The sequence below is a fragment of the Equus caballus genome, chromosome 15 (genome assembly GCF_041296265.1).
Source record: "Equus caballus isolate H_3958 breed thoroughbred chromosome 15, TB-T2T, whole genome shotgun sequence".
Taxonomy (NCBI): Eukaryota; Metazoa; Chordata; class Mammalia; order Perissodactyla; family Equidae; genus Equus; species Equus caballus.
Genome location: NC_091698.1, coordinates 38,324,164 through 38,337,277, shown reverse-complemented (window position 1 = coordinate 38,337,277; position 13,114 = coordinate 38,324,164).

The window sequence follows — 13,114 nt, the reverse complement described above, 5'->3', positions numbered from 1 at the left end:
ATACATATCTATATTATATAAATTATGTTTATATATAATAATATATATATTCCATACATATAAAATAACTACATTGTGATGTGAACTTAGTGGTAGCCTATCACCTCCCTTATTCTGGATTATATAACCTAATAATGCATGTTTCAGTTTGTTTAGTTTTTTCCCTAAGTTCTTTTGAGATGATTTTGACTTGTTTCTCTCATCCAGAAACTAGTTCTCACTCTCATTGTTTAAACACACTAGCATATCATAATCCATGCAGCACTTAATGTGTCTCAGACATTTTCTTCCAACAAACAACATTTATAAAATGAGTTACTTACTTCAATATTATTACAGTGAGTCAAAGTTTTAGTTAATGTAACTAATTTACATTTCAGTCCTCTTTATTACATAACAAAGAAAACATGAATGGTCCAAAATTTTTGATCAATGAAGAATGCCTACATTGTGATTATCAAATATGTGTGCTTTGATTAAAAAGATACACAGATGACATAGATAGATAGATAGATAAAAAAATCCGCAAACAATATGTGATATTGATTTGCAAGTTCTTTTTTATTTCCCCAAAATAATGTTAAAAATTGCTTTATGTGTTTATCTTTTCAAACGTGTTTAATATATAAATATGGCTTTTTTTCAAGTTTATTGAGTATTGACAAAGTGTTTTTCATATTGATTGTAGAAATATGCACATTTTTCAGCAATATATTAGAATTCTTACAGCTCCACATTCTTCTTTTTCCTGGTTCCTTGTTTTTTTTCCAGTTTTATTGAGACACAATTGACATATAACATTGTATTAGTTTGAGGTGCACAACATAATGATTTGATGTATGTACATATTGTGAAATTATCATCAGGATAAGTTTAGTTAACATCTATCATCTAAAATAGCTACAATTTTTTTCTTGTGAAGAGAACTTTTAAGATCCATTCTCTTAGGAACTTTCCAGTATATTGTTAACTATAGTCACTATCCTGTAAATTACACCCCCAGAACTTATCTTACAAATGGAAGTTTGTACATTTTGACCCATTTCCCCTAGCCTCCCAACCCTGGCAACCATCAATCTGTTCTCTGTTTCTGTTAGTTGGATTTTCTTTAATTCCACATATAAGTGAGATCATACAGTATTTCTCTGTATATATATATATAAGAAAGATAGATAGATATACATACACACCACATTTTCTTTATCTATTCCTCCATTGATGGGCACCTAGGTTGTTTCTATGTTTTGGCTATTGTAAATAATGCTGCAGTGAACATGGAGGTGCAGATATCTCTTCTAAATAGTGATTTTGTTTCCTTCAGATATAGACCCAGAAGCAGGACTGCTGGATCATATAGTAGTCCTATTTCTAATTTTGTGAGGAATCTGCATAGTGTTTTACATTGCAACTGCACCAATTTACATGCTTACCAACAGTGTACAAGAGTGCCCTTTTCTCCACATCCACACCAGCATTAATCTCTTGTCTGGCCCAGCTAACTGGGAGCTCATAAGAGACAGAGGATCAGGAGCATCAGCTGCTTCATTCTGTGTGGATTTTCCTTATATTTATCTCACTTGTTACTATTGCACACATGACATTTCTTTTGGTTCACTTGTCTACCCCTGTTTCAAGTATTATACTGTGTTAATTTTTGTTGATTTATGGTAAGACTTTCTTTTTTTTTTCTTTTTAAAGATTGCTACCTGGGCTTACAACTGTTGCCAATATTTCTTTTTTTTTCCCTGCTTTATCTCCCCAAACACCCCCATACACAGTTGTATATCCTAGTTGCAGGTCCTTCTAGTTGTGGGAATGGTAAGACTTTCTTTGTGATAGAGAACTCTCTTCCAACACAACTTTTCTTCCTGTCATCATTTCTTCATCAATTTTTAACTGATCACATCATTGTGGGCTTTTTTACTCTATTGTAATAGATTTTTAGAATAAGGCTGAAAAATAAACAACTAAACTATAACTAAACAACTAAAAATAACTATATTCCCTTTGAAAATTAAGGAAATGTTTTAAGTTCTTCTGAGATTCAATGACATCAGAGTATCTAGCAAGTGTTTACACATTGTCAGTACTTAATTAAAGCTTTAAAATAAGAGATAATGCCAGAAAATGCATTAACAAGTAGGTGAGTTATAAGCTTCTCAAACAGAAACTTCTTGTAGGCTAGGGCCATTCTACTGTTGCTTTTTGCTCCCTGTGCATTTAATAGCACAGTTAATCTAGCAGATGTTTGATAAACCGAATGATTTTATTTGGAGTTCACTGGATATATTTTTGCTGCGGGTAACAGAATATCTGCCTAAAAGTGATTTAAAAAATAAAGATTAATAATCTTGCATAATGAGATTTCTGAAAGCAAAGGTTTCCAGGCTTGGGTAATTCACCAGATCAGCAATATTAAGGTGTGTAAGGAGCACCTTTACATTATTTTGTTGGTTCTCTTCTCATAGTCACATCGTAGCTGTCAAAGCTCCAAGTTGATAGCCTCATGCAACAATGCCCAAAAGTAGAAAGAAAGGGCAGGGTTTCCCCTCACGCTGTCTGCTTTATCACGGAGTGAATCAGGCCCAGAGGCTCCCAGCTACCTTCTTTCTGCGCCCAGTGGCTACATGCAGACTCCTATCATTCACTGGCCAGGCCTAGTTATGATTTATCATAAGGTTGAGGCCACCTTAGCTGAGGATAATGCAAAGGGACACTGGAATAAAACCAAGTTCCTTTTACCAGTGACAAAGGATGAAATTTCTTTTAGGAAGAAGTCAATAGTTTCTGTCACAGGGAGTTTCATGTTTTCAAGTCAGTAAGAGGAACAACATAGCAAACATACTGAAAAGAGTGATTATTTAGGATTTTTCTTATTCCAGTTCACCCATAGAGCTCTTTTTTTTAAAAAAAAAGTTAATTGTTACTTATTAATGTCTTTAAATTTCTATAATTTAAACTATTTTTAAAGGTGTTTGCTCCTAATTAGTAACATAGCAATCTGGTTTTTTGCCCCAGTTATCTTGTCAACATAAAATTGTGCTATTTCTTAATCACTTCATACAAACTTCAGAAAAATAAACAGTATCACAGAAAAGTGATAGATTCTCCAGAATGACCTATATTGTAGGAATCCCAATAAGTAAAATATTGTATACATTAATAAGAAAATTTTCCACAGATAAAGCAGAATTTATATATCCAAAAGATGACTTTTTTTCATCAAAACTAACATGTACAATTTACGGTCTATTATGATGATCATACTAAGCAAATCTCTCCCAGAATTTCTATTTAGAGATTGTCTGTGTCACATTTAATCTCTCTCTTGACTTTCCTTTCCTTTTCTTTTTTTTAGTAGGAATAGATGAAAAAGAGTTCTTGGGACAATGATTTAATTGATTGATTCCCATCGTTAGAAATAACTTCTACATACAGTAGTTTACTCATGGACTGATCTTCTTATGGAGATTTAGGGGTCAAAAATAAGTTTTGATTTAAAAAAATGTGACTTCCTTCTTTGTTTTTTAAGCTACCCCAAAAACAGTTTTCTAAAGTAGTTCCAGTAAACTTTGAGCAATTGGAATAAATATGTAGGTTTATAGATTGTAAAGTGAAAATATTTATTCTGATCTGTTTGTTTTGTTCTCACCGTTATTTGTTACTTTGTCTAGTTTCTTTTATATATCTAACAATGATACACATTTTAAATATCTCGAGTTTTCTTGCATCAATATTTCAGTAATTTGCATTCAAGGTTGACAAGTGATCCTAACGTATCTACTGATTTTTTGTACTACTATATGTGCCTAATAATTGGAATAAATCCAGTACTGTCTTTCTGATGAGCTGGGCAATCCTAGGATACGAAATACATGATGGACAATTTCCCTGAATATCCTTGCTGGTTTCAAAAATAGGCATCTTGGAACGTGCTGAGCTTGTGAAACAGGTAACCAAAGTAGGAAGTGGTTAAGATTTCTAACTCAAATTGGCCACTACAGGAAATGAACAAAAGTAGCTTCCATTTCCTGAATAAGCTCCCCTTTTCCTTCTGTAACAGCATCTTTTCCTATGAACACTGTATTTGTCTTTTTCTACTTCTACTCTCATTATCTATAATTAAAATCTTAATTGCATCTTGTCTTATACAGTTTGCTACTTTGCTTATAAATGTTATGCTTCTCCTCTGCATTATACTATAAGCCCACTGTGAACAAGAACCCCATTTTTAATTTCTAAGAATTTTCCACATTGCTTGACATACAGTGGGCATTCAAGAATAACTGTGTGTTGAATGAGTTAAAGTGCATCCTTGAGGGCCAGCCCCAGTGGCCTAGTGGTTAAATCTGGCATGCTCCACTTTGGCAGCCTAGGTTCAGTTCCTGGGTATGGAACTACACCACTCCTGTGTCAGTGGCCATGCTGTGACAGTGGCTCACATACAAAGTAGAGGAAGATTGGCAACAGATGTTAGCTCAGGATGAATCTTCCTCAGCAAAAAATAAATAAATAAATAAATAAATAAATAAAGTACATCCTTCAAGGCTGAGAACACTGAAAATGTATAAATGATTATATCTTGATTGATCTATTTGTCATCATAGACCAACCATTTTTCTGTGGGATGACAAAAAATATACATTAAAAAGTATATACAGTTATGTGGACAGTGAAAGTGAAGGCACAAGTTAAGAGTCTGGTTATAAAGTTGATTTAAAGTTTTAGGTCATACATACTCAATATTTCCTTCATAAACCTTTAAAACCACTCCATAAGTACAAAAGAAAATAATTTTTATTATATCTCATTAAAGATAAAATTCTTCTTATCTTTCTCTCTCATTATATATACACCACACACACACACACACACACGAGTCATACATGTGTCTTGGTATTTTAACCATTTTGCATTTAAGATAATGCTTGCTTAGAGAGAACAGGATTAGGATTATTGTTGGCTATTTTAAACCATTTAAAAAAAAGTCTGTGCTTACTTACAGTGTTTACTTAATTCTGTGTTCGTGTTAAGCCTCAAACTCTGAATAAGCATAATAATGGATATTTTCTTCATAGGGATTAAATGAGATAGTATGCTTGTTTCTCATCAGTGGGTTTTATGTATTCATCTATAGACTCATTCTCCTGTTCAACAGATATTGACACAGTGCCTACTACGTGTGGCTGGTACTCTAGACAATGGAAACAAGAAGGTAGCACTTATCAAAGCAGACAAGGTCCCACCTCCCCTGAAGCTTCAATGTCCTCGACAGACAAAAAATAAACATACAAGCAAGCAAATATCAAATAGTATTAACGTTAAGAATAACATTCAGTTGGATGTTGGTTCACTATGAGTACTGCAATGAGTCAGTATAAAGGCCCTAAGGCAGAAGACAGCCTGTGTTGTCATCTGAAGAGGAAGAAAGCCATAGGCTGGCACTCAGGGACTGAAGAAGAGAGTAGCTCCTGATGTCATCAAAGAGGTAAGCAGGTGTCAGATCATGTGAGGCCATATAGGCCAAAAAAATTAATTTGAATGTTATTTAAAATTTGAATAGAAGTCATTGGGGTTTCCAATAGGGAGGTGACATGGTCAGATTCACATTTTAGCAAAGATTACTCAGGCTGCTATGTGGAAAATGCATTGCAGGGGGATACGAGGGGAATCAGGGCAATCAGTTAGGAAGCTCTTGCTGAATTTCAGTCAAGGGATGATCTGGAATTGTCTAGGAAGTTGGAAGTGGAAATGGAGGGAAGAGAATAGATTCAGAATATATTTTAATTCTAAAGTAATTCTAAAGTGAGCAAGAGAATTAAATGTGAGTAATTATGGTCTGAATATACAGTGTGTGTCATGTGCTTTGCTAATTATTCTTATCATCATTGTATGCGTAAACTCCAGAATGACTATGGGTAATCATATAGCAGCTTAGCAAAGCAGTAGACACAGATGGCCTGGATATTAGAGAAGCTGTAAAACCTTCTGTGCTTCAGTGTTCTCATCTATGAAATGGGGAATAATAATATTACATAGCACAAAAAATTAGTGGCAGGATTAATATGTGCAAAGTGCTAGCAATAGTGCCTAGTACTACATAACATGATAAAAATTATAGTTATTTTTGTTTTCTTTTAAGGAAGATTAGCCCTGAGCTAACATTTGCCGCCAATCCTCCTCTTTCTTTTCTTTTCTTTTTTTTTTGCTGAGGAAGACTGGCCCTGAGCTAACATCCATGCCCATCTTCTTCTACTTTATATGTGGGACACCTACCACAGCTCAGCTTGACAAGTGGTGTGTGGGTCCACACCCGGGATCCAAACTGGAGAACCCTGGGCCACCAAAGCAGAACATGTGAACTTAACTGCTGCACTACTGGGCCAGTCCCCTAATTATACTTATTTTTGAATGTCTGCTACGCAGTATCAATATGATTTAGTGGAAAGATGGATGACTTTGGAACTGAATAGACCTATACTTGAACTCCTTCTCCACAATACATTATTTCCTCTTGGCCTTGAACTTACTGCTAAGCTTCTCTGAGCCTCAGTTTCCCCTCCTATAAAATGGGGATATTGAATCCCGGATCACAAGAGTAGTTAAGGATTAAATGGGAGATTTATAAATCATTCAGTACTGTGATTGGCACTGGCAAGAAACAAATATTAGTTACTGTGGCAAGTTGAATGTTTTCAATTCTTCATTCCCTCCCTTCTATAGAATTTACTGATGTTGATCTTAGCCACGTCACTTTCTTGGCCAAATACGTTTTGCCAACGTGACTCAAGGACAGACTTTACACGTGCAGGTTTTGGAGCATATCTGAAGCCAGTCTGAAACCTGGAACCAAGCTCAGTGAAGCCACAGCCGACTCAAAAAAAGTGAGCAAAAAAAGAAACATTTATTGTAAGACACTGGGATTTTGAAGGTGTTATGCAGTTTTATTGTAGCAAAAGTTGATTAAAACGTTACCTTTTTTCCTTCCTTTCTTTTAAATCATGCCAATTTCCAATACTTTAAATTGTATCCAAAACATAATTGTTTCATGTGACTTCAAGAATTTTCAAGTATAGCTCTCTAGGATTCTGAACTGTGTTAATATTGTCAATAAACTAGGATTTGTTAAAAGTAACTATGTGGCTAGCATTGCGATAGATTCTCTTGGAGAAAAAAGGATAAAGACATGAAGCTTCATAAACTTAGGCTCTCTCACAGGGAACACACTATGAGTGCTTCATGGGGTCGTATTTCCCAGGCACGGTGCAGAACACTGAGATGAGGGACTGGAGCAGGCAGGAAAAGTTTCACATATGATGCTGGTGTTGAGCGGGACACAAAGGGTAGGTGCATTTCAGCAATGCCGCTTGAATTCTGAAGCATTTTAGCCCTACAGATACTGGCTACGAAAAGCACAGGCATCATTACTCACTGCCTCACCTTTGTTTTCTCTGAGGCCTCAGGAGTAACAGTCCTCTCTTCTGGTCCCAGGGCCATTCTCCTGACTGCACACTCATCTTCCTCCCTAATGGGCCTGCTTCCCTCAGGGGCTACGGCCAAGATAACCTTCGGGTTTTGATCAAATTCATCTTCTGACTATCGTTTTTATCTTTAATGAGCCAAAGTGACACTTTACATTGAAAGTTAAAAGGAGAAGAGAATGGGGAAGTCCACTGATTTACTCTTTTATTAGATTTCTGATTGAAAGCAGAGATGAGCTGCAGCCTTACAGCTCAAATGACCCATCTTTCACCTCTGAAGGTTTCAGATTTGAACTTGGTGAGTTATTTATCCTAACTCCGTCAGACTCTGTAATTGCAGATATAGAGCATCCAGGGGGAGACGGGAGGCAATCGCCAGAAGAGGAATTCTGAGTGGATGCAATCCAGGTATCATCTTTTCCAACCTTTTAATTGTACCTCAACAGTGAAGGGAAGAAGGAAGGAATAAAGAGGAATGAAGGAAGGAAGGGAGAGAGGAAGGGAAGGAGGAGGGAGAGAGGGGGGAGAAAGTGGGGAGAGATGGGGAAGAGGAGGGAGAAGAGAAGAGAAACAGACATCTCTTGAGCAATTAGTATAAGCCCAGCACCAGCACATAGTAGACACTTCATGATATATGAAGTATCTGTAGTTATAGACTCAACTGATTGTACATGTTGTCCCCAAAAGCTATATATTACAATATCCATTTTACAGATGATGGGTTTAAACAAATTGCTTAATATCCTATGGCTAGTAAGAACCTATACTTAAATATGAATGGGATAATTAAATAATATAATGATTTCAAAAATAATAGTCATTTTGTTAAACTTTATAACAATTGTCTGAAGATATTTTATTATCCAGTTTTAGAAGAAACAGGCTTATGAAGGTTTAACAACATGTAACAAGTCACACGGCTTATAAATGGCTGAGCCCGGCTCACGCTTGGAGTTGCCTAACTACAAAGCTCTTGCTTTTCTACTTCTAATTAATGAATATATTTATATTTAATGAGATTATAAAGACAAACTCACTTGTTTTCCAAACACGTTTTGGAAGAGAAGTGGAGGTGGTGATTTTGATAGACCTCGCGCCGTGCAGTTTCTGTGCTGGTTCACACATCTTGCCTAATTTAAATAATTTCCAAGTCCTTTTTTTCAGTTGTTACAAGCTAAAATCTGTCTTTCCACCTCTCAACGAACCACTAATTGCCTTTCTTCTGTTTAGCAGATATGCATTTCTGTCAACCAAAGCGGTCCCCCTTCTGCTAGAGAAGCAAGGTTTCAGTGGCAATTAGGGATAATTGTTGTGATTTCTCCACCTACCACGCTCTGGCTTCCAACAGAGCAGCACCTCCCATTAGGTTTTGAAGACAAGAATGTTGAAAGAAAAATGTATCTTTTGAAAACCAAATACCAGTGAGTTTAGGATCCAGTAATCTTTATTAATTTCCTCTTGGGCAAAACAAAATAGATGATGTGCAAAAACACAGAAAAAAGTGGAATCCAAGGTTGCTTTCTTCAGACAAGTGTCAAACATTTGAGGAATTAGGTGAGGAGGGCAAGGCAGCAACTATATTTTACGAACTGAGAAGTGAGCCCAAGGAACTCTCGAAGTTTTACCTACTTAAAATTCCATTTGAGCCATTCTTTGGAGTGATCAGTTCATGAAGAGTGCCTGTTTAAAATGAAAATTCTCTTTGAAGTGATGAAATGTAGAGCTGTGTGTGTGCATGTTGTGGGGAGTGGGGCGGGGACCATGTGTATTTGTGGTAGAGGGCATATGGCAATCTTATTAAGACATTTAGTGCCTTTACACCCTTAGTGCCTGTCTCTCTAGAAGGCACAGAGCGGGGCTGTGAGGAGATGGACTCAAAGTACCGAGATGTTTTTATTGGTTACGTTCTCGGCACCCTGTCTCTCTGGATGCCTTTCACCTAAGCAATTATCTGTGCCTTCTAGTTGTAGAGAACTTCACTCATTGGCTTAGGATTTATCTAATGTTGCTTACATTTAATTGCAGTGGGCTTATAATGCAGTAGAAGGTAAAAAAAAAAAAAAAAAACAACAAAAAGTCACTTAAAAACTCAAGTCTACAAGGTCCAGAACATAAGAAGAAAAAATATAGAACTGAAAACAAATACTTCACTTACTCTATCAAAATATTACACTGACGTTATTTCAGTAGTCACTTATAAACATTGAAGTGTACAGTCCGCTTACTAAGCTCTTCTTTCAGCCTATTTTTAGCTATAAATACAGACCTTAGCATTTAATCATAAAACAAAATAACCTCAACGGTTAGCAAGAGGTCTTCTTGTTCTAAAATACTTCCTTCCCTCTCTTCTTACATCTCCATTATTCAAGACACCAGGTCATTAGAAAAGATAGGACTTCATCTCTTGGTAAAAGAACACAATGTTAGAGCCCTCTCCAATTGGAATTTGATCATGGATTAGTTTTATTTGATGATAAAATTAAGCAGCTCACTTTATGTTCCTGATCAAACAAAAAATAGGATGGGAGGTGAGGGTCATGGTCAGAGAGCTGCCTAGGACTTTGAACCCAGCCTTATTGAGAGCAGACACTTAGAGGTGGTGGTAAGCATGGCTCAAAACCAGAACTCTGCCTTCTAAACTTTCAGTTTTACACAGATACCAAACAAATGGGCTGTTGCCCTTTTTGATATCAATTTCAAGTATTAGAAATGCTACCTTCTCCCCACCCCATTGTAATTTTCCTTAATAACATAATATGAGTTTTTGAAATGTTAGCACAATTCCCTTGTTGGGGTAAAGTTACTCAATATTAAATTTTCAAACTTCGGTGGCAAACTTCCAGTCCGGTGTTCAGGGATTTGGTTTCTCGTCCCATCATCTTTGCTATTCTTTTACTTCAACCATAACTTCACATTCAGTTCTCCTCAACACTAATATTACCAGTTATCTTCACATAAAGTCTCCCAGTACCGCCTAGAAATCATGCGGGCATTTTATTTGGAAATCTGTGGACCTACTTCGACCTCTTGTGCACGTCCAGGACCCAGACATGAGAAGAGGTGACTCGAGAGCAGCCTCCTGCGGCCAGAGGGACAAAACTGTTCACGTGAGACCAGGAAGGCCTCGCTGTTTTCATTCTGCCTTGTGCTGTTCTATTGGATTATTCTCCGGCAGTGAAATTTATCGAATAATATTGTTTGCAACCTGAGATTTGGGGCTGCTGGACTTAAAAAAGAGAGAGAAAGTAGGGAAAGGAATCAAAATGAGTTTTCATTGAGGTGTGCTTCACTTTTCTCTTGCAATTACCTCAAAAACAAGTTCTTACCAATGGGTCCCCAAGTGACTTGTCAGAGAACATAGCAAGGCAGAAATAAGCACAGGTATTATGTGTGCAGGTGAAGAATCAGCTTCTCAAGGCTGTCTCTCTTGCCCTAATTAAGAGAAAATCTTAGAACCGAGCAGAAAAACACACACTTTCACGGCTGGATCTGGCTCCAGTGATCAAAGGCCTCCTCTTGGGGGAAACCCTAATCATTTTTAAGCCAATGGCTATTGCCTGGCAAAACTAAAGCACAGTGATTTTTCCAGCAGAGTAGCTTGAATGGGGTGAACAGAAGCGTGTGCCAGGATGAAAGAGGAAAAGAGGTTGTGTGGTCACAGAGTGTACAACGTGCAATAATCAAAGGAGAACTGGAAGGTGACTTCAGAGACTTGGGGGGCAGTCCTGATTCCTGTCTGTATCATTGGGGGTGTCACCGTTAGTTAGACTAGTGTCTACCTGTCTGATAAATATCTGTGTATCTGATATCTAAGGTATTATATACTATTTGTCAAACTTCCCTCATGGGTTGGTTCTTAGTCTTAGAAATTTGTTTTCAAAGGCAGCAGGTTTGTATTAAAGTTCTGGTTATTAATGTTCTTACTAGCTAAGGCTTAAGCAAAGGTTGAGCACTTCACTTGGAAAAGATTCTAGACATGCTATGCTGGCTATTCTCCAGTTATCTTCCTGCTCGAGTCCAGGTCCACCCTGCTATATTCCCTGGGAGGCTTGGGTTGCATCGCCCTCAGCCTCTGGTTTGAAGTAGCATCTGGCTGGATCAATGGGAAGCACTGGCAGATTATAAGCCAGGGTGAAACAGAGTTTGGAGTATTCACTTTCCTCACTGTTTCCTGCCTTGGCGCTATGGTTCTTCCAATAGCTGGTTTTGACACCTGTCAGATATCCCTTCTTCTCCGGTTCTGAATTCTCTCCAGGCCGCAGGTCTATAGGTGATAAGGTTTCCTACACCTCTGTTAACATCCCTTTCATTAAGTTTTCTTTGTTTCAAACCTGGTGAGTGTGAACTTTGTACTTGCGATGACTTTTTTGTTCCCATTGGGATTGTAAGACCTGATGGTTACATGGGGATTTCAGAGAAGCTACAGCAGAAGAAAATGTTAGCCCCTGCAAAGACTCTGTACACATCAATCTTCATTGTGTTCCCCCTGCATTTCTTCTTCTGGACTTATGTGCGGTCCTCAACACTGATATGTTGTCTTTGGGTTAATTTTCAAGGCCTCTGTTAAACTACAACTTAAAAAAGTACAGCAAATGAAGCATTTTGGCTTGGCTAAATTTGTCAAAGTGGTTTCTATAAATTATGAGGGAGCAGAGATCATTCATTCATTCACTTATTCATCCATTTGATTGTTGATAAATTCATTCAGTAAGCTTTTGGTATGTGCCTTTGTGCCAGTCTCCTGACTGGCGGGAAACAAAAGGTATGCTCCACTGGCACAGTGAAGACAGCTTAACGGAAGCTATTATTACTGCTAGGCCTGATGGTGCAAGAAGAGGAAACATTATAACCAGAGCTCAAATAGCACAGGTGCTGTCGAATCAGTCTATCAGGAAGGAGCTATAGTTCTCAAAGAATATAGCCGCTCCCAGAAGATAGGACCCAAGTACAGAGAGGATGGGAGAAACTGCTTTGACCTTTCCCTCTTTCCTTTCTCAAATTTCCAGAGTGCCTCCTTTGGATTAAACTCATTGTTAAGCCATAGGCAAGGTAGTCTGGGTGAGTCAGTTTATAGGGGTCAGGCCCTTGAAGGACAAAACTGGGGAAGGAAGAGTAGCTCTAGGTGTGTGACAAATGGAAAATAACTTGGCCTCCAAATGATGTAGAACGTAGAATATGTATGTCCTGATGAAGAAGATTATGATTCTTGCTCACAAGAAGTTCAAAATATACAAGTACAGATTTCATAGGCAAAATCATAGTAATATTTAATGATGTTCACTCCACTAGCCAGAATTATCTCCTTGGGAAAGTGTGATTCTTCTCTGTACCAATACATTCTTGTTTAGACTCAAACAAAAGAGATGCTGATAGCAAAACAGTTTCTTCCATTCTTAGTTTGGATAGATAAGAAGTTAGGTTTGGATATTCAATAGGCCACTTCAGTTATACCAGAAGAGTTCACGTGTGTCCCTTGGCACCAGAGATAAGCTTCTTGTCACTTCCTTGAAATTATATTGCATGAGGAATATAGAAACTGAAGGTCCCTCATGGTTGAGGGGATTAGCCCTTGGTTGATCAGATTAGCCAATAGTTGGATTTCTAGAGGATATTTTTCATTGGAGGTTTCCAAG